Source organism: Lepeophtheirus salmonis, chromosome 6, assembly GCF_016086655.4.
Source record: "Lepeophtheirus salmonis chromosome 6, UVic_Lsal_1.4, whole genome shotgun sequence".
Taxonomy (NCBI): Eukaryota; Metazoa; Arthropoda; class Copepoda; order Siphonostomatoida; family Caligidae; genus Lepeophtheirus; species Lepeophtheirus salmonis.
The window spans coordinates 50,067,865-50,093,250 of NC_052136.2; the positions used below are offsets into that span (position 1 = coordinate 50,067,865).

At 29.8% G+C, this 25,386-nt stretch overlaps 3 long non-coding RNA genes across 4 annotated transcripts; 2 read left to right on the plus strand and 1 right to left on the minus strand.

Annotated features, from left to right (window-relative positions):
- Positions 1 to 875: 875 nt before the first annotated feature.
- On the plus strand, positions 876 to 2,622 carry LOC139905862 (uncharacterized). 2 transcript variants are annotated; one of them, XR_011780962.1, is made up of 3 exons: positions 876 to 1,544; positions 1,598 to 1,737; positions 1,800 to 2,622. It is a non-coding gene; the product is annotated as an uncharacterized lncRNA (long non-coding RNA). The 2 variants fall into 2 exon arrangements; XR_011780961.1 differs by having other exon boundaries at positions 876 to 1,737.
- Positions 2,623 to 8,447: 5,825 nt separating this feature from the next.
- On the minus strand, positions 8,448 to 11,263 carry LOC121120504 (uncharacterized). Its single transcript, XR_011780694.1, has 3 exons — positions 11,096 to 11,263; positions 10,960 to 11,035; positions 8,448 to 10,391 (listed from the first exon to the last, which is right to left on the minus strand). It is a non-coding gene; the product is annotated as an uncharacterized lncRNA (long non-coding RNA).
- Positions 11,264 to 13,717: 2,454 nt separating this feature from the next.
- On the plus strand, positions 13,718 to 14,573 carry LOC121120856 (uncharacterized). The gene is made up of 2 exons (XR_005865233.2): positions 13,718 to 13,895; positions 13,992 to 14,573. It is a non-coding gene; the product is annotated as an uncharacterized lncRNA (long non-coding RNA).
- Positions 14,574 to 25,386: the final 10,813 nt, after the last annotated feature.

The following is a 25,386-nucleotide window of genomic DNA, read 5'->3' on the forward strand; positions in this document are numbered from 1 at the left end:
TTGAAGTTCTTACTATTATTGACATGAATTTAATGACGCTTTATATACATAAGATGGAATAGATAATCCTTATCTCACGATGATACATTAAATTTCAGTAATATATCTATTTTTCCGACCCTCTTCAACAAAACATACAGTCGTATAGTTATAAAAGATTGCAGTTAATTGCACAGATAACGAATATTTATGTGAAGTTTTTATGAATCCGTATTATCCACCGCTGTGACATGTAGAGACAACAATTCACTCCACATTATGGATCCATCATATGAGTGATAAAACAGTGAGAAAAATACAAGGATCCAGATATTTTTAAAAGTAAACAGTAAAAACTAAAATATTAAATAAAAATAATGAATAAATAGTATATTAATCAGCAGTTGACCTTGTTCTATACACCTGTTTGTGCACATCTGAAATTTATTTCAAGATATTTCCGGACTTGTCTCTATATATTTCTTTCTCCATGCTCTAAACCAAATATAAGTTTAAAAAACCAAAAATTAAAGTACTAACCCTGATAATTTGAAGAATGTTTTTAGGGAAGAACAGCTTAGCTGTCATGACATTTTATTTGATTAGCTGTGAACAGATCTAAGAGGTGGCACGTTATCACCTTTATTGCACCAAGCAACCTTTCCTTAAAAAAGAAACAGAAAAAAAGGGCCAAAATCATCTGGTAGTTAGCCAAATAAGTCAATCATACCAACTTGCATTTATACATATTAAAATCTACATAGTACTTTATTCGATACTGTATTATAATATTGTTTAGTAAAATTTTATTAAACCCTTAAGTCCTTTAAGTAAGAGTAATTATTATACTATTTCTATGAAGAAATAGCCAAAATGCCTTCATAGAAATAAGTAAGAATAGAAAAGCGTGCGAGCAGAAGAGAAGAAATACTTATGGCATCATTGATTAAATAATATACATCTTCTTCTATCAATCAAGAACGTCATCATTCCCGCCTTTATTATTCAATATTAATATAATATTAGATGGTGATAGTCGATAGAGAACTGAATAAAATGCCTAAAATAACGTCACCTTCTGTCTGGATTTCTGAAAATGGAGGCCCAGGAATTTGGGAATTACTTACCAGATGAGAAACAGATGGTTTGTCGGATTTGTCGAAATAAATGTGCCTTTGGTCTCCTATCTAGAATTACACGCCACTCATTATTCTCATCTCATATCAAGAGAATGGATATTCATCTAAAAAATCAAGTTAATGATGAATACATCAAGTCAGACTTTAACTCTGATCTCACAAAGATGCTTATTGCATGTAATATAACCTTATCAATTGCTAATCATCTATGTTCAAAAAATTTATGGAGAAATACACGAGTAAACCTATCCCTTCCCGAGGAGCCATCATTAAATTAATGGAGGATGTTGGTACTGATGTCATTTATAGAAATACATATAAAAATGTTTTGAGTCGTCCACACCAAATGACGATCAAGTTATCAGTAAAAAGTATAAAATATTTACTAATTTCGAAATGAAACTCTGAATTTTGTACTATCTAACAGTAAGTATTCAATCTTTTTTTAAATCTAACTCTAAAATATGATTCTATTTTAGCTAAACATATCAAGAATTATGATACACAACTCATTAAATAGTAAAAACAACTGCTTAAATGGTCACAACAACGGGGGTAGTAGCTTTGGATGGTTCGCAACTAGTTTGTCTGAGACTAGTTTCTTCACTTAAAGACTTGGGTATGATCATTAGGTTTTCCAATATTACATAGTCAATAAATATTACTTCTTTATCACTTAAGGCTTAGCTATGGTTGATAGGCTCCAAGAAATGGTGTTCAGAAAACTCATAAAAGGCAAAAACAACTGCTTAAATGGTCACAACAACGGGGGTAGTTGCATTGGGTGTAGCATTATAATTACCAATTGTGTATATATGTTGTTATATAAGCATAAATAGCGGAGAAAAAAATCTTTTTTGATGCTCTTAATAAGGAGTAATATCGCCGGACATTACTACATAATTAGCTTTTGCTCTAAATCTTTACGATGTCATGTTAGAAAACTACAATAAGTCAAGAATGGTTGCCTGAATTGTCTTATCAGTTAAATTTGACTGCATGGATTAACTTTTTTTTTTTTTAGATAAATATGAAATAAATGAAAGTGGGATTCTAAAAGCTGTTCTTACTAAGATTGGAAGAAGATATGGATTGAAATCTAACATTATTTTATGATTTACTTTATTATTAATAATTATTAAAATCTCATCGGTAGAAATATATCTATCCTGTGCACAATTGTATATGCAACTTGCACATAAGGAAAAAAGGTGATGATCTTTTTGATTAAACTCCACGTCTGGCTTGTATTTTGCAACCTCAAGTTATGACATATTGAACTGAATTCCGATGTTAGAACAAGAAGATATTATTTGGATCAATCTATTATTTCAATATTCTGTATTTATAATTTATTGTTATTATTAGTTATATGATTCTAATTGTTTAATTTTGTATATTTAACTTAAATGTATGATGGTTTATTTTTTAGTATGTAGATTATATTTAATTTAAGCCTTCTATTTTAAATTTGGAACTTCAAATATATTTCGAAATACTCTTATTTTGTCGTTTTATTAGTTATTTTTCTGAGAATATGGTTCACAATAAATTACTATTTCATGGAGTGTGACATTTCCAAATCTACTGTAACGGATAAAAATCGTCTAAGTCAATTAAATGTATTATATCTTTATTACACATTTTGCTAATAAATACTTTCGTTAATCCCTCAAAAATCATAATAAAGTAGGCAATTGATAAATACTGATGTGATTATCAGTGATAATCACATCAGTATTTTAAACAATGATACCATGTGTCTTTCTCCCCCCTGTCTCCTCGCACGCGTTTTTCTCTACAATATTATCAACTATAGGTATAACTAAGGGTGATAATTTTGGTAAGAATAGAAAAGGGTGCGAGGAGAAGAGAAGAAATACTTATGGCATCATTGATTAAATAATATACATCTTCTTCTATCAATCTAGAATGTTATCATTCCCGCCTTTATTATTCAATATTAATATAATATTAGATGGTTATAGTCTATAGAGAACTGAATAAAATGCCTAAAATAACGTCGCCTTCTGTCTGGATTCTGAAAATGGAGGCCCAGGAATTTGGAAAATACTTACCGGATGAGAAACAGATGGTTTGTCGGATTTGTCGATATAAATGTGCCTTTAGTCCCCTGTCTAGAATTACACGCCACTCATTATCCTCATCTCATATCAAGACCATGGATATTCATCTAAAAAATCAAGTTAGCGATGAATACATCAAGTCAGACTTTAACTTTGATCTCACAAAGATGCTTATTGCATGTAATATAACCTTATCCATTGGTAATCATCTGCGTTCAAAAAATTTATGGAGAAATACACGGTTAAACATATCCCTTCCCGAGGAACCATCTTTAAAGTAATGGAGGATGTTGGTACTGATGTCATTTATAGAAATACATATAAAAATGTTTTGAGTCATCCACACCAAATGACGATCAAGTTATCAGTAAAAAGTATTTACTAATTTCGATATGGATCTCTGAATGTTGTATTACCTAACAGTAAGTTTTCAATTTTTTTTAAATCTAACCATAAAATACGATTCTATTTTAGCTAAACATATCAAGAATTATGATACACAACTCATTAAATAGCAAAAACAACTGCTTAAATGGTCACAACAAGGGGGGTAGTTACATTGGGTGTAGCATTATAATTAGCAATTGTGTATATCTTTCATGATAATAGTATGTTGCTATATAAGCATAAATAACTGGGAAAATATCTTTTTTGATGCTGTTAATAAGGAGTAATATCGCCGGACATTACTACATAGTTAGCTTTTGCTCTAAATCTTTAAGATGGATTTATTTGTAACATTTTTTTTATTAGTATATTTATTGTCTAATTTTATGATTTTGACATTTACTTTATTATTAATAGTTAGTAAGATTTCCTCGGTAGAGATATATCTATCATGTGCACAATTGTATATAGCAACTTCCACATGAAGAAGAGGAGTGATTATCTTTTTGATTAAACTCCACGTCTCGTTTGTGTTTTGCAACCTAAAGTTATGACATATTTAACTGGATTCCGGTGTCAGAACAAGAAATATTATTTGGATCAATCTATTATTTCAATATTTTGTATATATAATTTATTGTTATTAGTTATATGATTCCAATTGTTTGATTTTGTATATTTAACATAAATGTATGATGGTATATTTTTTATTATGTAGATTATATTTAATTAAAGCCTTCTTTTTTAAACTTGGGACTTCAAATGTATTTCGAAATACTCTACTTTGTCGTTTTATTAGCTATTATTCTGAGAATAAGGGGCATAATGAATTACAATTTCATGGAGTGTGATGTTATAAAATCTACTGTAACGGATAAAAAACGTCGAAGTCAATTATTCGTGGTATATGTTCATTAAACATTTTGCTAATAAATTCTTTCGTTATACCCTCAAAAATCATGATAAAGCAGGCAGATGATAATCACATAAGTATTTTAAACATTGATACCATATGTATTTTTTAACCCTTCTCCTTGCACGCGTTTTTCTCTACAATATATCAACATTAGGTATAACTAAGGGTGATAATTTTGGTAAGAATGGAAAAGCGTGCGAGGAGAAAAGAAGAATTACTTATGGCATCATTGATTAAATAATATACATCTTCTTCTATCAATCATGAACGTTATCATTCCCGCCTTTATTATTCAATATTAATATAATATGAGATGGTGATAGTCGATAGAGAACTGAATAAAATCCCCAAATGACGTAGCCTTCTGTCTGGATTTATGAAAATGGAGGCCCAGGAATTTGGAAAATACTTACCGGATGAGAAACAGATGGTTTGTCGGATTTGTCGATATAAATGTGCCTTTAGTCCCTGTCTAGAATTACACGCCACTCATTATCCTCATCTCATAACAAGAGTATGGATATTCATCTATAAAATCAATTTGACGATGAATACATCAAGTCAGACTTTAACTCTGATCTCACAACGATGTTTATTTCATGTAATATAACCTTATCCATTGCTAATCATCTACGTTCAAAAAATTTATCGAGAAATACACGGGTAAACCTATCCCTTCCCGAGGAACCATCATTAAATTAATGGAGGATGTTGGTACTGATGTCATATATAGAAATACATATAAAAATGTTTTGAGTCATCCACACCAAATGATGATCAAGTTATCAGTAAAAGTATTTACGAATATCGAAATGGAACTCTGCTAAATTTTGTACTATCTCACAGTAAGTATTCAATTTTTTTTTTAAATCTAACCATAAAATATGATTCTATTTTAGCTAAACATATGAAGAATTATGATACACAACTCAGTAAAGGGCAAAAACAACTGCTTAAATGGTCACAACAACTCTACTTTGGGGTCAGTAGCTTTGGATGGTTTGCAACTAGTATTGTCATGATACTACTTATTTAGCTTTAAGATACTTGGGTAATGATATATTAGGTTTTCCAATATTACATAGTCAATGGATTGATCAAAATGAAAATATTACTTTTTTATCACTAAAGGTTATTAACCTTATATATTATTAATATGTTATATAAACGACGGGGGATATTTTCTTCCTGTTCAAGGCATAAGTATAGTTAGTATATTTTCTTAGCTAGTCCGCTCCTAATTTGATGGGCTCTTAATAGGAGTAATATCGCCGGTCAAGAAATTTGGTATTATCAGTCTACTTGATAGTAAAGATTATATTAACAACTGTAGATTGTTATTTAACAAATATAATTGACTGTGACGTCATAATTAGCTGGATAAGTATTGATTCAAATTATTGGGATTAATGGGAAGGAGTGGAAAGGAAATATTTTGGACCTTGTGCCAAGACATTTAATTCATGAGGATTTGAATAGATCTCTTCAAGGGAGCATTGGGATATATGGATCCGCATCCACTCAACATTCGTCTTCCATTGAATTCATATTTTCCCAGTGTGATATCCGTGCAAGTTGGAACACGCCTTCTCATCTCAGATGTTCTCTTCAACTTCAGGTTTCACTCAGTCAAGGGATCTCCTCTCTTTGTACCTCTCTCACTGGATCTCATCTCTGTTATGTATTTAATATGTCCTTTCTGGTTTTTATCTTCCTGTATATTCGTTTATGTATTTAAGTACTGAGTTTTATGTATTATAAATAGTGTCGTCTTATGTAAATATATTTAAGAGTATAATTAGAATACACATGAGCGTATAAACAGTGTGTAGTTTCATTCCTCCACGTCCTTCTTCCTCTCATCTCTCCCGGTCATCCTGGATCTCTCCTATTATAAATAAGCTTGCGTCTCTCCCTCGTCAAGACGCAACAATCTCCTTGAATGCAGAGATTGTTCATGATGCAGATGTCCCGTACTATCAAATTCAAAGTATACCATAGTTACTTCTCACCTCGCTAATCATCGTCTTTATGCTCAGGAATACATCCATTACTACTCCAAATCTCCTATGGAATCATCACATACTTCGACAAGATTTTGATAAAGCGACATAATCCGATCAAAAGCCCAATAAGGAGGGAAAAGAGTTCTCATTTCCATCCGCAGCTCCTTCATTAAAATTCTTGATTCGATCACTCCTTAAGTCAACTCTGCTTTATCTCCTACTCCAGGATAAATATTTCATTGAATAGTGTCCTTCCTTGTCCATGAAGTATATAACGCATGCGGCATGAATCACTAGTCTCTATAACACTCATTTCAATTTCATTTATGATTTATATATGAGCGAATTCGTGCTGTAGTGTCTAAGTGAACAATTATACATTTTGAATACTCCCATTCTCACTCCTGATTTCATCATACTTGTAAGTTTTTCTTAGGTGAAAAGCAAGGGGGAAGGCTATCTTAAGACTCTTTCTCGATATATTTGTCTGCAATTCATATTCTGTTCCACTATTATGTGCATAAATAGTTCTTGGGAACTGTTAAATGATTAGATGATAAAAAATTGACTTATTAACTTCTGTACACTTCTACAGGAGTATCTGAATATCATTGAAATTCTAAAACTTATTGAGTTGAGTGTATCTTCAAAATAACTAAATTGCTTGACCCCAGATTATAATATTACACTTATGAAGATGTAGTATCTCTACACAAATTAATTAATTACAGATAATAAATAAATGTATTCTATAAGAGTTTATTAATACAAGTGGTTTTATTTCAGAAAATAGTGAAAATGTAACAAAATAATAATAATACGTTCTTTTCAGTATTGATTAAACAAATAATAAATGCATTATAAGTTATAGACCATAAATTAATAAAAAATACACCCTCTTGTTTTTGAATGAGCTGAGAAATCCGAACACTTTACAAAATTAGCCCATGGAACTTACAATAGTTAATATTCCAATAGAAATAGATTATTCGATGATCCCTTATTATACTGAATTCTTCTTGGATTATTTCATAAATATTGGGGGTATCCTGTATAAGTCATACTTTCTCTTTCTATCTCGAAATTGGAAACAGCGGCAGAGGATAGTTGAAATGCAACTATCGTAACCTTTCAATAATAACGAAATAAATTTAGTACGCGAAGTCAAGGGTTATTGGCTGAGAAAGAGAAGACGCGAAGAGACGCGAAGTGAAGTGGAGGGATCTCAACTTTTCCGAGTTGTTCTGTTAATTATAGATGGAAGGTCTCATTGTGTAGTGCGCAAATTCGTTCTGGCTTTTTCTTCTTGGATATCGATGAACCCGGATAAGTGTGAATTCAATACATAATTGAATTATTTATTAATAAATAATCATTGTCCTTATTGAAACTTAATTATTTGTTGCCTAATAATAAGCCTTAATATTATATTACATTAAATATAATTTGATTTTGTGATAATTTACACTTTTGCACACTATACTGTAGTGCATAAGTATAACTTTGTTCATCCATTAACTAGAGCTCATACTCAGACGATAGAGTCTTTGTAGAGTCATGTCAAGGGTATGTTTGGACGATTAGTAGTAATGAATACCTCTAGAGAGCTTTTCCAGGCATATCTCAACGAGTTTATGTGGAGGAAGCGTCTCAAGGATATTAGTCATTTTTATAGAATCCTTGAGACATTATGAGCCAATATTCGATATGAAGTTCTTTCATATTTTTCAATTATTTTTTTAAAATTCATTTATGCTCCATTTTTTTTTCTGTTTCATGACTTAGTGGATTAGATGGCATATATGTTCCGTACAATGATACCCATTACTTTCATCCAAGAAGGAGAAGAAGTATATCTGAAATATTATTACCCAATTGGACTTGTTCGATAGCTTTGGATCAAAACAAAAACATTTATTTTCGGAAGGATTGCTAATTAAACAAATTGAAAATTTGGACTGCTTATATATGATTTTATCTGTTGTTTTCTATAAATTTTAGTGTTATTTGTTTTATATTCGTGTGATTGCTCTATTTTGTGACATGTTGATTCATTTGTGTATAATTTTTTGTTACTCCGATATTTTTGTTAACTGTTAAATTTGTTAGTTATTAAATGTTTATATATTTATTAATATATTCTGTTTTTAATTTATTAATATATTCTAAGTTTTTTTAATATACTCAATCTTTTTAATTTATTATAGTATACATTCTTCTCTTTATTTATGTGTGCCCTTCCACACAATGAGACTTTCCATCTGTTTCCATAACCTTCGAAGTGCTAATTAACCGAACAACTCGGAAAAGTCGAGATCCTTCCGTTCCACTTCGCGTCTTCTCTTTCTCAGATATTCTTCCCTTGACTTCGCTTATTAAATTTATTTCCCTATTATTGAAAGGTTGCAAGAGTTGCATTTCAACTATCTTCTGTCGCTGTCTCCAATTTCGAGATAGAAAGAGAAAGTATGACGTACGGGCCAACCTATACAGAATACCCTAAATATGAATTAATCTTTTTGGGAACTACGATTTCCATAGTCCTATGATTTATAAGCACTAAACTCATCTATTATGTTATTTACGTAAATAATTAAGATTTAGATTTTCCATGATGAAAATAATCGGAGTTTATTTTCATTTATTGTTATATTAATATTACTAATTAGTAATTAGCATCATCAGAGTTAGTTGGCCCATAAATAATGACGTCACATCAAAATGTCTATGTGGTCACTTTTTTCACTAACTCCTTGAAATAACCGGTCTTAATCTGTATCGATATTCTCAAACAATATCAATAACTAGTATATGTATTGATAAGTATTGCAATATATTATTATATCAATACTTTTTGACAGCCTTAATTACTATATGTTCTAGCCATTCATTATTTCCTTAGTTATTATATTCTTCAATCCTAGCAAGGTGCAGGCTTGTACATTGAACGGAAAAACGACATGCGCTCACGTTTTCACCTCATTTTTTGAACGAATGAACGGGAAAAATATTAATATTAACCAATTGTTACAGAAGAACCATTGTTATTGTCCAAGTTAGATGGAGAGGCTTGGATTTGGCTGAAGTGATCATTTGCAGACATCACAAGTCGAATAAACAGAATACCCGAAGTAATAAAAATTGGCTTAAGTTATTGGTATTTCGTAATGAAAGGGATATGAATTCATTACGATGGGAAGAAGCTCATACTTATTCACCGAAATGAACACAAAAACAAGGGATTGGTAGATCCCTACTTATGGCGCCTATGTTATAGTTCACGAAAATCATTCTTAAAAATTTACGGTTTTTATTGTTTGTTTTATATTAAGCAGAAGATTGTTATTTAGTAATGTCCTGGGCAACGCTTGGCAAATCTACTCTAATAGTTCATAAAGACCTAAGTGTAGATTTTTTTACTTGGCTATTTATACCAATTTAAAAATGTAATATATCCATAAATATTTAATTTATTTGAATTTTTGTTTTTGGTGTGTCAGGAGGATTCGCCTTGAACATTTTTACCTTAGGACGCTTTCGTCTTGAGGCGTTTTTGCCGTGGAAGTTTTTGCCTTGCGACATTTTCGACTTGAGTTTTTTTTTTTGCCTTGAATAATAATAGAGGGAATACTACTTCTTCTTAGTTATATATTTGTTTTGAATTTTTACCGTGAATACTTTTTCTCACGCTTCAGGGCCTTCAGAGTATCCAACGACTATCTAATTAGTGTTGATTGCATAAATAGAGTAAGACTAGTTGCTCTTGGCAAAGTCGACCGAATTCATATTGGTTCAACATCAGTTAGAATAAAAGAGGTAGAAACCTCATCAAAGGATAAATTTCTTGGTCGTTTGACTAAGGAGATAGAACTGGAATCTAAAGAAACGGAAATAGATTAGAAATTATATAAAGATAGTTGACTTTTAGCTGACGAGTTGGTTTTAAATCCGGATCTGGAATTCGAAGCATCATCAAATTTTACCTTCCCAGCCTATGACTATAGAGTTCAAGGATTGGGTTATATCACTGAATACATGGCCAAGAAGTTTTCATATATCCTGAAATCGGCTTTAAGACTAGAGATGACCCTTTGTGTGATTCAGATATGACACAATGGATTTCAGCTTTATCCAAAGGAAGACTTACAAAACATACAAATGAATACTTAATTAATATTAAGGAGATAAAAACTCATAAATTGGGCAATTCTCGATATAAACTTTGATAGTCGAGGCTTGGAGATCTTCAGAAGTCACAATAATCTTTCGATGAAGAAATTACTACTCCTGCTGAGCAACGGTCTGAAACGTTATTAACTGTGGTTAAAGGTATATAAACCCTTGTCGCCACTATCGTAAATTATGATAGTTATTAATTGATTACGCATCTACAGATGGATATATAAATCCTTATATCACATTATTCTTGCAAAAAGTTAACTTACTAGAACTATACTATAATTGATATTTTAAATCCAATGACGTAAGAATCCGTCCCGGGGCGGATTTCTGGTGGGCACACTTGAAAAGATTTAAAAATAGAGGCAATGATTTACGAGGTCAGAAGTCACTATCACAGACCTTGATGGGAAGGGACATCTACACAATGAACGATCCTTCAATTAAAGAAGATGAAATACACCGAGTGAGGCACATATTGACGAGATCTCTTGAACAGAACATGGAGAGAGGATCAAAATGCGTATGCCTAGGATATCCAAATGGAAAAATATGAGCTCCTACGGAAAATGGATAGATGCAAATCCAATTGATGGCAATCCAGGTGGAGGGGGAACTTTTTTGAGGAATTTGACTAATAAAATGAATTGTATTCAATATTGCACTTAGGTAAGCGGCAAACTATGATCTTTATTAGAGGGAAATATTATCACAACAATTGTTAATAAATAGTGAATACAAAATAAGAAAGAACCACCGTTTTCCTTTTCTAATTTCAAACAGTAATTTATTTTACCAAAAGTGGCAAGCCTTACTGATTATATAAACCTTGGGTTGAAGGAGGAACATAATTTCAATTACTATGTTGTTTATCGAGAAGTTAGACTAAATTCTGGAGTTATTTAGAGAATTAATAAAATATATAATACGAGTACGTCCGTAAAATTATATACTTTATGTCTGATATACTAATTTTTTTTAAGAAGAACGTGACATAAACTTATTTTTCCTTTTTGTGTTTTCATGGATATCAAGGATCACTTGAACTTAAATAAAGATATTATTTGGAATTATTACACTCTTTTACGATTCCAAAAAGTTTTCTAACACAACTTCCGTTTACCTTTGACACAAAGAAAGAAGAAATTCTTAACAATGTAGAAGTAAAGAATTAAACCAAGTAGCACATCGAGCACCATTAGTCTGTGGAAATAGTATGGTCAGTATTTGTCATAATATTTTTGCAAAATGTCGCTTTTCTATGACGTCACTCATTTATTTATTGTACGTACTAAGTAGTACTAACAAATTTGAATAAGTAATAATACGTATATAATTTATTCTAGTCATAATTATTTTATATTTTCATATTATCAAGCAAATTTGAAACAAATTATTCCAAAATAATGAGTCATTGTAGTGTCCCAGGATGCAAAAATAGAACTTAGTCAAATTTTCAAAAGCTTCATGAAAACGTTCCCTTTTATAAATTTCCCATTCCCAAAAATCCAAAAGAAGTCGCTAGAAGAAAAAAAAGGATATCAAATCTTAAATATCTTCCTAATTGGAAACCCTTTGACCATTCTGTATGTGAAAATAATTTTGAATCATAATTCCTTTTCCATAATTGTTCAAACAAAAAGTATATGAACAATGAAACAATTAAGTAAATAAAAGTAGAAGTAGTACAGTACTTGACTCATTCACGAGAGAATAGGAAATTATTATCGTAAATACTTGAAATAATAATTCCTCTACAGGACAAAAAAAATATATTTTGACCAAGAGAAATTTTTTCGCTAATAATGGCGTTAGTCTTCTATGCGGTACTTGGTTTAATGCTTTATATAGAGGAAGAAAATTTGGATCTACCTGTTGTCCCTTGTCATTCACAAAATGTGGAAAGAAGTGTTACAACAACTAGTGTTGTGTCAGTCTGGACTGAATGAACCGGACCGACTATCCATCGGTCTAAATTGAGTGAGTCGATGGACCGCGGTCTGGTCCGATATAAATTAGAAAAAGAAAAAATGTGACGTCACTCACCTTTTTAAAAATAGTATATATGAATTGACATAATTCATATCGTTGCTATTTCCAAATAGGGCATTCCTTTGTCTCCGCTGGCCGGTTGTATAACTTTAAAAGCTTCTTTCTTTTGTGGTCTACGTCTTCAGTCCGTAGACCTATGCAGGACCTAGTCATGTGCCAAGAGTTTTATTATTGTTTCATTTTTTTGGAAACAATAATGGACCAACCCAACATTAGCAACAACTACTCAAAAAGTAAAAGTAACACCAATTCAACTTAAAAGACTCCAAAGGTTCTTATTGATTCATGATTCAAGTATAAAATAATACAACCACAGCTCAAGATGAGTAAATCTTTACTCAAGTTAATTTATTTGCAGTGTATACATATTCAATTCAAACTAACTCTTAAATTTATTTATGTTCAAACCGTCAGAATTTAATAATAGAAAATACAATTTATATGCAAAAACTGTAGACTGGTCCAATTTGCACTTTTTTTTGGAAATGTTGAGACATCATAGGCTTAAAATATGCATTTGGGTAAAAATAGATGAGTGATAAATTTTGTATAATTTAAAAGAAGTTTTAGAGGTCGCACAACAAACTTAAAGTTTTGAAAATTAATGTTTTTTTCGAAAATTTTGTCTTCTTCTTTTATTATCTTTCAACCATTAGTAGATATGATTAATTTTTTTAATAATTTGATTTACATAATGAAATAACCTTTATAAAATATTTATACTATTTTGCTCTTAAACTAGTTTTTTGGATTTTAAACGGAATAGTAGTGAAGGACTTTTTTTAACCTATTACTCACTGCGCGCATTATTGATCTTTTTTTTTTTTTGATTAAACGGCAATATTGTCGAATCTTTACTGTTAAAAATGAACAATATTATCAGAGGGACTTTGAACCTTCATTAAAATTTGCATAATTATTAATAAATAACTATGTCATTGGCTGTAAGAGTACTTTTACATATTATCCTGTTAATCACACAACTATTTTTTTTTATGTGTCACATTACGATTTAAAATATCAATAGCAGTTCAATTTAAACAAAGAATACTAAAGTAATGGCAGAATCGACAAGAAGTCAAACCAAAAATTTCTGGTTACTTGGACACGAAGAGGCCCAAATAACTGGTGCAAAGTTACCTTTAACAAGGTAGGTTTTGCTTGTTTTTTTGTATCACCATCTAACATTGAAAAAAATCATTCATGATAGTGCTTCAAAAGTGATATTGGATGTTATATTTTTTAGGAAAAAGCTGGAATTCCTGTTCGTCCTAAGCCTCATGCTATTATACAACTCAAAAAGCTTCATTTTGAGTGGCAGAAGCTTAAAACGGATAAAAATCGTACATCTAAAACTCACCAATCGTATTACCTTGGAAAGTAAAATAGAAGATTTGTTTGACATTGCACATAAAAGTGCACTCATTCTCATCAAGAATCCAGAAGATATAGAATTTTTTTTTGGCACAGAGAGAGAAAGGACGTCGCGGATATATAGGCGTAGAAGATAAAGCCCATTCTAAAAAAGTAATGAAAACAGCAAAGAGGCGAGATATAGAATTTGTCATTCATCTATTTTTACCCAAATGCATATTTTAAGCCTATGACGTTGAGTTTTCACTCAAACATAATGAATATGGGCCTATATTATTTTTAAAAGAAAAAAATAAAGATGATTTCATTTTGCTGTACAAATAAGTGTTTAAAATTCTATTTTAATCATCTTAGTTATATTGCATGACAAATGCAAGGGACTTTAATTTGTGCAAGATTTATTTATCTTTAATGGCTTAAATTGAAAAGTAATAAAAAATATATTAAAACATGACTCTCAATTGCTAGCATAAGATCCTATACAATTTTTCAGACTTCATTTTTCCCTGATGAAAAGTGAAACTTTTATAGACATTTATATTGCAGCTAATATAACAAAAATAAGAGCAGTAAAAAATGACTTAAAATAAATAGTAAAGATGAGAAGACAATCCTGGGAAATAATAAAAAAAGTTGATCATCTTAGTAGGAACATGTAATAGGAAATCTTCTTGTGATTGACTGTAACAGATTTGTTTTCATTTAAGATATGATATTGATTATTTTAGTAATGTACTAAGTTTTCTTATAGCATGAATAAGCATTAAATTACATATTAGTAGAAGTAAATATAAAAGTCACCAACGAATATCATTGCGTTTTCCCACACATGAATCATTTAGGAAAAACAAATATGTATTTATATAATAAAGAAATCGTCTTTCAATTCGATTAGAATGCTAGATTTGTGGGTATTTAATCAACTGTGCTTTTTTAACGAAAAAATTAAGGATTTTTGCATTGCTTATTTTGAATCTTATGTTATGAAAACTCAAAAGGCTAACATCAAATATGTCTACATAAGATATCGTAGGATTTTAAATATTAACGATCTCTAATAAGTAATAACCATAAAACACTTCAAGTACATAATTGACCTATTTTTTTTTTTGAGGTTCGACAACTAAATTCACTTTATAACATATTACACGGCTTAAAGTAGTGATATTCATACATAATATTTTTTTGCAATGTTCAAAATAATATACAATTTTAGATACATTTGTTAAGGATATTTTATCAGTAATATCTATTATAATGTTGGCAATAATGATGGGGTAAATTGATACTAACTGATGTTATAGTACTTATCATCGATACATAATAATATAGAATAAAGGATGGGTTATCACATCAAATGTGCTTGTACATGTCTAAGTGCATATAAAGTTATATATGTATATAAGTGATATCATTAATAAATAGATTATAAATACACTTAGACGTGTACACGCACGATAGATGTGGTAACCCGCCATATTAGCGATTATCGGCTTAATGACAACAAAATCTAATTGAACTAAGAATATGTATTATTTGATTCGTAATCATCTTATAGATTTCCAATCATTTCGACATTTATGGCTGTTACCCCTTCTATCTTGTGTGTACACATATCCATGTTTACATATGTATATTAACTCTTATGAAGGCGGGTTAAATTGATAGAAATGTACAAACTATTTTAAATTACGCTAAGTAAGTTAAATAAAAGAATGGAGTTTTCATAAGTTATTATAAATCGTATAAACCATTAAACAAAATTGTTAAAAGATGGCTGGAAGTTGCCTTTTATATACTAAAAATATAGAATGTACTATAGTCTAAAAATCCATTGAGTCTATGCATTCCACGATTATTTTGTTCATACCCACAGCAAGAGCAGTCCTTTTTGATCTGCAGGCATACACTATCATCAGAGACTTTGATATTGTAGCCTCCACTTAGAAGTCGTTTTCTCCTCTCATTGTGAACGTCAATTAGCCAACCCGACGCCTTGAGACTTATACCAAATCAATAACTATTATACTCTCTACCATAGATATTACATCGCAATGGAAAATAAATGGAATCAAAATACCACGTGTTTTTTGCATAAAAAAATCGTTATTTTTTTCTATTGAACAAGTTCCTATTAAAAAGGGCCCTGTTGTGATAATGTTTTTCATATGCAGTTGTTATAAATGAAAGTAAAGATAGCATCATGGTAATAATTATTTAGCGAATATATATATATATATTCAAATGATTAGTAGATAAGTAAAGAATACAATTATTCCCAATGGTAAAGCAATGGGAAATTAAAACTTTTATATTTATAGGAATAAGTAGTGTTGGATTCGAGTTATAACTATCGAGTTCGGTCGAATTCAAGTAATTGAATATTGAATCAAGTTGAGTTCGAAGTAAGATTATTTGATTTAATTCAAAAAATCTATGTTCAACAATTAAGACTATTTAACTAATTCAATAAATATTATTTTATGGAACGACGTAGGCCAATGAACAAAGTGTTTGGAATAAATTATTCTCTTACTCTCAATGTACGTAGATTTGATACTCGGCCATTCCTGAAAAAATAAATGAACTTAATATATATGGACTTACAAGATAGGTGACAGATCAGACGGAGTAATTGGACTAAATTAATGGAAACATTATATGAAATGGATAATATATTAAGTTTTATAACGGAAAATTATTTTAAAACTTTGACAAAAAAAGAATGAATAAAATTAATTTATGTTATTATGTAAAATTGATATCTCCCGCTCTAAAACTGGGCCTGTATTTTACATAAAATTAAGCCTACACCCTTATATTATTTATCCATATATACAAGTAGCAGGAAATAGTGACATTAATTTAAAAGAATTATAAATCTATTACTAATTAAGAATGCAATTACTTAAGTATGCGTCATTTATCCACTGTGATAACTGTTTAAAATTGGTAAGACACTTTACCATAGACCAAAATTACTCACAAAAATTAGAAATTTTAATTATGAATTCCGTCTCAATGGTATCTACAATAAATAAAACATCAACTACTTCTATTTATCTTGTGTCAACTGACGATTTTCTACTACTATTGCCTTTATAAGTTTATGAGCTTTGATTGTTGATCAAGAAATAACAATTGTTATGTTGTAAACCATTTCAAAATTCAATGAGACTTTGATCTCAATAAGCTAAAAACTTATGACTTTGACAGAAATCGAAGATAAAAGATTTAAACTAGATATAGACTAGAACTCAAAGACTCGAAACTTGACTCGGGCAATTAAAAAATGGGTCATGAACGCATGGATATTCTTACTTAGTACTTGGACTGGACTTTTATCGAATTACAAATTGGGACTCAAAGTAAAAAGCTTTGATTCGAGCTATTGAAAATAAGTCGTGAACAAATTTGGTTGTTAGCACTAACAGTTTGGAACTCTCCAGTATATCTGCAGAATCAATTACTAGACTATAAATTCACTAAATAAACTGTCTGTGTATTTTAGTTATGATTGAATCACTGTATCAAAATGATTTGAGTAAAAATACAAAAAAAAAAAATCTTTCATTTTATAGTGTACTTTTATTTTAAAAATGTAAAGAATAAATGTTGTATGTTTGATTAAAAAACCGAAATTGAATTTTTTAAATTTTATAGCAAGTACACCATCCCTTTGATGTATAACATCATCTATTGTTTATCCAAAGTTACATCCAATTTTATTATATTTTCGGCATGTTTTTAACACGCATCTTGAGTAAATAATCAAAAATCGACTGAAGGGATAAACACCTCCGAAGACACTATAACAGTTTTAAGAAAATCAAAAAAACATAAAAAGATTCCCATGATGAAAAAAAAATATTAAAGAAAAAAAGCTGATATAAGTTCTAAAAACAATGACTGTTAAAAAAAAATATTTTTTATCAAATTACTTTTGACAGATGATCTTTGTGTATGATAGCTTTTATTTCTTCTCCGTTTAATTATTATCTGAATACTTATAATATAAGTAAATTTTAAAATGAATAATGATAGACAAATTGATAAGAATATGTATAAAGAAAATTAAATTTATTCAATTTCCAAGTTATTCAAAATTCTCTGGAAAAATCTTTCGGATCTTACGCCTTTAAAGATATTTTATATTAACTACACAAGATTTGTAAAAGCCTACCATCATGTCAAAAATTTAATCTTCTAAAGTATTATTCCAACTGGCCTTTCATCTTTTTAAAAGCAAAATATGTTTGAATTTTTATTTTTCGACATAGTCTCCTTGTATCTCTATATACATTTCTCAGTGATACTTCCATCTCTGTAACGCGTCCGTCTATAACTTTGCTAGGAGAAGTGTTTAGAGTTACAAGGATACTAGGATAAAGGTACAAGATATTTTTTCTGTATTTTTAATATTTAATTTTCAACATAGTCTCCTTGTAACTTCATACACTTATACCAGCGATAGTTCCATCTCTGTAACCCGTCCAAAAAGTACTTGCCGTTTTTTATTGCAAAATAATTGTACACTAAAGAGGTTGCCTCTTTGACAAAATCTGCCTTTAACTTGTCAAGTAATTATCCATGCTATACCCCTATAATGGGTTTTCCTTTATAACCAATTATAATAATCCATGACTATCCAAAAAAAAAAAACAGTCGCCATCACATTCCCAGCAGAAACACTCATATCAACTCACTCAAATGACTGTTACCTAATAACTGGTCTGGCTAAAGCTTTGGTGAGTAACTGTCAACAGATCTTAGATAGATGTGACTAGCTTTTTACGAGTGCTGCCATCTTCACGTGGAGGCTGGAATCTTTTCAGACCACTCTTGTAAGTGAAGGGAAGTATTTGCGATTCATTATTCAGTAACATAATGGCGATAGCGTCTCGAAGTATCTCTTTATTCATCTTTCAATGGACTTGTCTCGGAGTATGATAACTTCGACTTAATTCGTATTCGGTGACAACTTGGCCCATAGGCATCATGATTCGGACTCAGAAAAAAGTTTGTGCTATGACCATTTAAGGATTTATGTGCGACAGCTATGGGAAGAATGATGTGATGTATTTTTGTGTTCAATGTGATAGATATCGTCTCCATGTATTTCTATGAAGGTAGAAACTACCAGACCTGAGCAACTCAAATCATTTTATCTTAGTATGAGGACACGGACATGGATACTTTAAGTAGTCTAGCAATCCTTTAGAGAACATAAGTTCGGAAAACGTGGACTAGACAACAACATAAGATGGAACCTGCTTTGGTCGTCTAAGGATTTATGTGTAGTAAGTCAAGAAGAATATCCTTATCGTCTCAACTCCTGGTGTATTTTGACAAAAAACTATAGTATTCATCTAAATCTATGCATTGAGAATTATAAATTTATATCAAATAGATAATGATAATGCAAATGGTTTGAATTTCTATAAATAAAAATTTATTTAAAAAATATAAACACAAAAAAGAGGACGAAAATTATAATATGAATATAAAATATTTAATATATCCCGTTGGTAAATAAAATTCAGATGAAAGTAATTTAGTTGATATATAAAATGAAAGTCGAAAAATAAGATTCTGGGGGAAGTAGTTGAGGATAGAAGTAACCAAGAGTTCATAATTCCACAACATGGTGAGTTGGAGTGAAGCCTCACAAAGACGCTAAATAGGATCATTTTTCCAAAGTTAAACATAGCACCATTTATATTCAATTAGTCGGAAGTAAGGTCTGGTACGGAGAAAGAGGATACAGTCACAGTATTTAAGAGTTAGTAATCCCCATAGGTAGTAGATTATTTATTATTTAGATATTGTTATATTATGAAGGAGTGAGTCTCCCCCTAGTCAAAAGTGAAGAATAAGGGCGACTACGTCAGGAACATAGTCTTTCTTGTTTTTTGATTGAATTGTTTATTTTTCCCTTGACTGCACGTTCCCTAGAGTCCTTTAGTTTTGCCAAATCATTTAATCAATTGTATTAAATCAGTTGATGTAAAAAACAATGATTGTGGATAACGGTGAAACGTCCAAGTTGATACCTTATACCAAAGGCATCCCTAACTACTCTATTTTTATAGCATAGGCATCTAAAATAATTCACTAACTTCCAATTGATTTGGAGTCTTTCTATTGTTTCTTTCGGAGGGATGGTTGTGAGATAAAATATTAGAAACAATGATGTATTTCTTTAGATGTTCAAAGGAATGTATATGACATGGTAGGAGATTTGACCCCGGTTTTACTGCCAAAAGTGTTAAAAAAAAAAAAAGATTTAGAATTGTTAAATAAGTAATTTCTAGGTTAAAAATGTCCGTAGTTTATGATTTATTTTAGTTTCAATCCTTATTTTTTGTAGTTTAGCCAAGAAATTTGAATTTATGATCAATTTTGCTCAAAAATGACTATTTTTGCGTGATCAAATATTTGAAATCCCAGCTCTGTATACCTATATAATCTACAATGTACATTTAAGAGACCATAATTTGTGTTAAAATAATCAATATTGGCCAGGACATAAAAAAAGCTGTCTGTTCAGTTGTTTCTTCCAAAAATTTTGTGCAATGACTGTTTAAAAAAAATATCTCAACTCTCAAGTGACGAACAGGAATCACAAAGTCACACTTTTTGATAAATGCCTGTCTTGACAAGCAACTACTTGATATTGAATAATTGAAGGTCCTATTTGTCACAAAACAACTAAAAGTTGTCGAAACCACAAGTGTTTTACTAATTGATTAATTTGTAGAACTTCAAAATGCTGAAGAGATATTTTTATTTCCGTGAGATTAGGCATACCTTTACGAAAATGAGTATATCTAAAAAAAAACCATTGTATATTTTGTATTTCTTACTTCATATTAAAATTTTACATGAAGTTTTCGTTTAGAAAACATGTACTAATTACAAGATTTAGAAACTTGATATTTTCCCAATTTTGTCAGTGAAACCTGGGGTAAATTTCAAACCATGCCATATGGTAAAAGGATTTTAAAGATCATTTATCAAATAAATTTGAATTATTTTTGATACAAAAAATTATCGAATACATGAAAAATAACTTGCAAAAATGTTTATTTGAAATATAAGTATTCAGTACATAATTTTCAAATACATGGAAATTAAACTATTTGGTAATTTTAGCATGCATATTTACTTAACATATGCATTAAGCCACTGCCTGATGTTCACATATACATATATTATAAAACACAATATTCATAACAAAATATAACTTGATGGCGTTAATTAAATGATTCTAAATGTATTTTGATAATTATTATTAATTGAATCTTTGGGATGCTAATTGAAGTACAACTCAATAATTTCCAGAGTTGTCATTAGGAAAAAGCTTTTCTATTCTCTCTTCAAATTCTTCGAGTCCTGGAATAGTATAAGATATTATAAATTTTTTCGTCAATATTTAGTTATATTAAGATGTTCAAATTATCAATTAACTTGTACTAATTTATATATAATGGGAAATGTTTTTTTTTTTTACATAGATTTTATTGTCCTTACGAATATGTTTCTCTTAATATTTATTATAGGCAATGAAAAGTAAATGAAATGAACTAATAATAAGTGACAGCACTATTTGGGGATATTTGAACAAATACATAACATTTTTGTTGCATCTCTCAACAGTTCCTCCAAAAAGTAGAAATAAAAAAAGGCCTCAAGTTATAGGGTGGTTAGCAAATTCTTGCAAATAATTCTTCGTTTAACATATCTTATCTTTTATTGTATTTTGTGATCTTTCCTGCATGAAAAACAAGAAAATGGTAGTTAGCCAATTTCCCACCAACTATGGAATTATCATTCAACTAACGACTGTACTCTACATTGCTCGGAGTTTCATCACAATAGTTGTAAAAAAATATGATATTGGACCAGTGCAAACCTTTTTGTAGTTGCAACTTGAAAAGTTTTTATTTTATTTTCCAAGGTGTTATCATTATTATTTTATTCTCGAAGAGAAAACATCAAAGTATAAAATAATCACTAGTGCATCTAAGACGTAGATTAACATTTTAAGCGTTTAAAGGCTCTGCAAATTGCACTGAAAGTGGCCAAAATTGATCGTCGTAATAATAGAATGAGAAAATGATAGATTTTATCTTTATAAAAAAAAGTATCTCTAATCAAATAAAGTTTATAAACTAGAGCTAACATCCTTGTGTATCTAAGCGCATCCTGAAAATTTGAATTATTGACTCAAATATGTGTATGAAATATTAGTATGCACCTATGTATATATGAATTTAAAAAAAAGTGATTTTCTATTTTTTTGATTTTGTTCGAAATTGTTATTATGTTGACTGACTACATATCTACAATGTACTTCCATTTTCTTTTAAATAATATGTTAAGCTTTAGTGTACATAATCGTTGATGTATTGGTATGTCTTAGATCTCATAGTCACGCAATTCTAAAGTACTCACATTTCGCTCGCATAATTTATTTCCTTTTTATAAATATTTTTGTAAGTAATGTAACAAAGTTTAAAATCAAGTGAAGATTAATAATAATTAAGTAGTGGAAAAATATAGGATATTTTACATTTTTTAGAGAAAAATTGTTGGATTTTGTCCTTCATTATACATTTTTAAATATTGAATTTGTAAAATAAATTTTGTAGCAGCAATATCCCAGCTTTGCATGACAAATCTACTAAGCCCATGTAGATCACCTTCTTTTATTCTTTACCTAAGCTATAAAATAAAAACCACACAATCAATTTTTGTAAAAAAATTACGATAACACTTCTTGGTTCGCTATAAGTGCTGAGGGTATAATCAACCACTCTCTCAAAAACTATTCAATATCCATGGATGTACACTTTTAATTGAATTCACAAGATTAATTTCTAAAAAGGAAAGGAAAAATCCTTTGCTGTCGAGGCTTAGAAATTTAAAATTGAATATGGAAAATACAGTACAAAGAACATTTTTTGGCATTTTTTTTCCCACATATTTTGGCATTTTTCTTCACATATTCACAATATATTTTTCTAAAAAGCTTAACATATTTTTCTGGCCCCTAATAACAATAAATATATATGTGATAAATGAAAGACACAAGGAAAAGGCGGGAGCGAAACTTTTCGTAAACGGTACTTTTACCTTAAACTATTTTGCCCCAGGACATTTTACATTGCAAAAGTACCTGGTGACAGAATACTTTATGGCAGACAAACTTTGCTTTATATAAATTGAGAATTGTAAATTTTATACTGATTAATAGTTGATTGTCTACTTTTTTCAATATATAATTTTTCTATTAACACAAATTTAGTACGTTTCAGCCATTCCTTTAGAGTTTGTAGCAAAAAAAATTATAAAACTTAAAAGAGTTAATTCGAATCCATCGTTCAAATCACTGATATGATAAAAACAAATACACGAAACTACTATTGACAGCCAGCTACATTGTAAATTTTCATATGGGCGAGCTGATAACGTCGGGTTATTAGAAGAAAATTGTTCACAGCTTAAAAGTAGCTTATTCAGAATGAAACAGTTAACGTTAATAATAGTAATAATGAGAAAAATTAGTAGAAAATTGACAATTTGCAAAAATATATAAGAGCTTTTGATGTGTTTAAGTATATCACTGTGCGATAACAAAGATATTTCATACCTTGAACTATATGATTCAGAGTCAGATCATCAGATTTCCTCCGAATGGAAAGACTCCTTTTCTTTCGTCTCATCATCATGAGCTCATTAAGAATCACTGCAAACCCTGCCGCAGCAGCTGCACCAATTGATAAAAGAGCCAAGTTAGCAGGAATACCTGCAGGGCATTTTTTGTCCAGAAGATGCTCCAACTCTTTTTGATTACTATTACTTGCTCCCATCGTGTATCTGACAAAAGGATCGTAAGACAACTGAGATTAAATATGAAAATTACAAAAAAATAATGATTTCCTTGTTGTTTTTTTGGGAGCTAAAAAATATGTTTTTACATTTTTTTCCCATTGATATCTAATCCCGTCATGCAAGAATCATTCAGTAAAAAGCTAAGAAAGAAATGAAGAGGATAAAGTAGTAAGAAAAGTGCTAAATGATTGAATGACTTTCCAAGTCTCAATAAAAGTTTCTTCAACCGGAAATTAAATTTCTTACAGGGTTCGTTGTACTAAAAACCAATTGAATATGCTAAAATAATTTTGAGCATTCAAAAGATATGGTTTATTTTAACTAGTATTATGAAAATAAGTAATCAACAAATTTCAATTTATGAGATCATTCGTAATTATATAACTAATATATATCAGTGATTTAAAAAAAAATCTGCAGAATACAAGAATTTTTTTTTTTTTTACATTTGTATATTATTGATTTGTACACTTTTTTTTTTATCACGGAACACCAGTTAATAAACACCGAAATATACTGATAAAGCATAAAACATAAAGCAAATCGGTGACCGTTTCTTTGTACCCAAAAGGGTATTTATTTACTTACCTGTTGGTTAAATATCATTCTTATCATCAAGATTTCGAAAGAAATTAAGAGGCACCAATGGTCTTTAATGCTCTAGTTATTTGTAAAACTGTAATTATCCTTGATTAAGTATCTTTAAGAATATAGAGTTTCCACAATTCGACACTTGAAGCATATCCAGTCCTTGTTGAGATCAAATTGTGTTTATTTAAGTTAAATAGGTACTTAAATTTAAAAAAAAAAAAAAAATATTTGTAATGGTAATAATTTTTTTTTGATTTAAACTCCATAAATTTTGTAATAAAAATAGCTTTTTTTGTTTGTTGTAATGTAAATATGTTGGACAGTATTACAATGATAATTTTATGAATTGAAAAGAAATAAAATATGAGACTTAAATTCAATTTTGAGCTTGTTGCATATTTTAAAGTACTCGGTGGAAGAATTCATTTTATAATTAAACTAGGGATTGGCAACACGCGGCTCCGAACACACATGCAGCTCTGGGGTGGGGTTTAATAAACATTAACATTTCAGTATAATGCATTATTGTTTTTTTAATTCAGTTCAAGGCTCCGATAATCGTCTCAAAACGTCCAAAAGATGACAGCTTACATCCTATTTTGTTTGCTACCGCGTATAACTAGAATTAAAGTCCAACTATTTAATTCATATTTAACTTGGCGTTTTTAATAACATAGTTTTTTAAGAGTTTAAGAAACTATCTTAAAGTTAAAATAACAAAAATAATCAAAACAGTTATATATTGTCTTAGCTTAATTTAAGATTTGAAAAAGTATTTG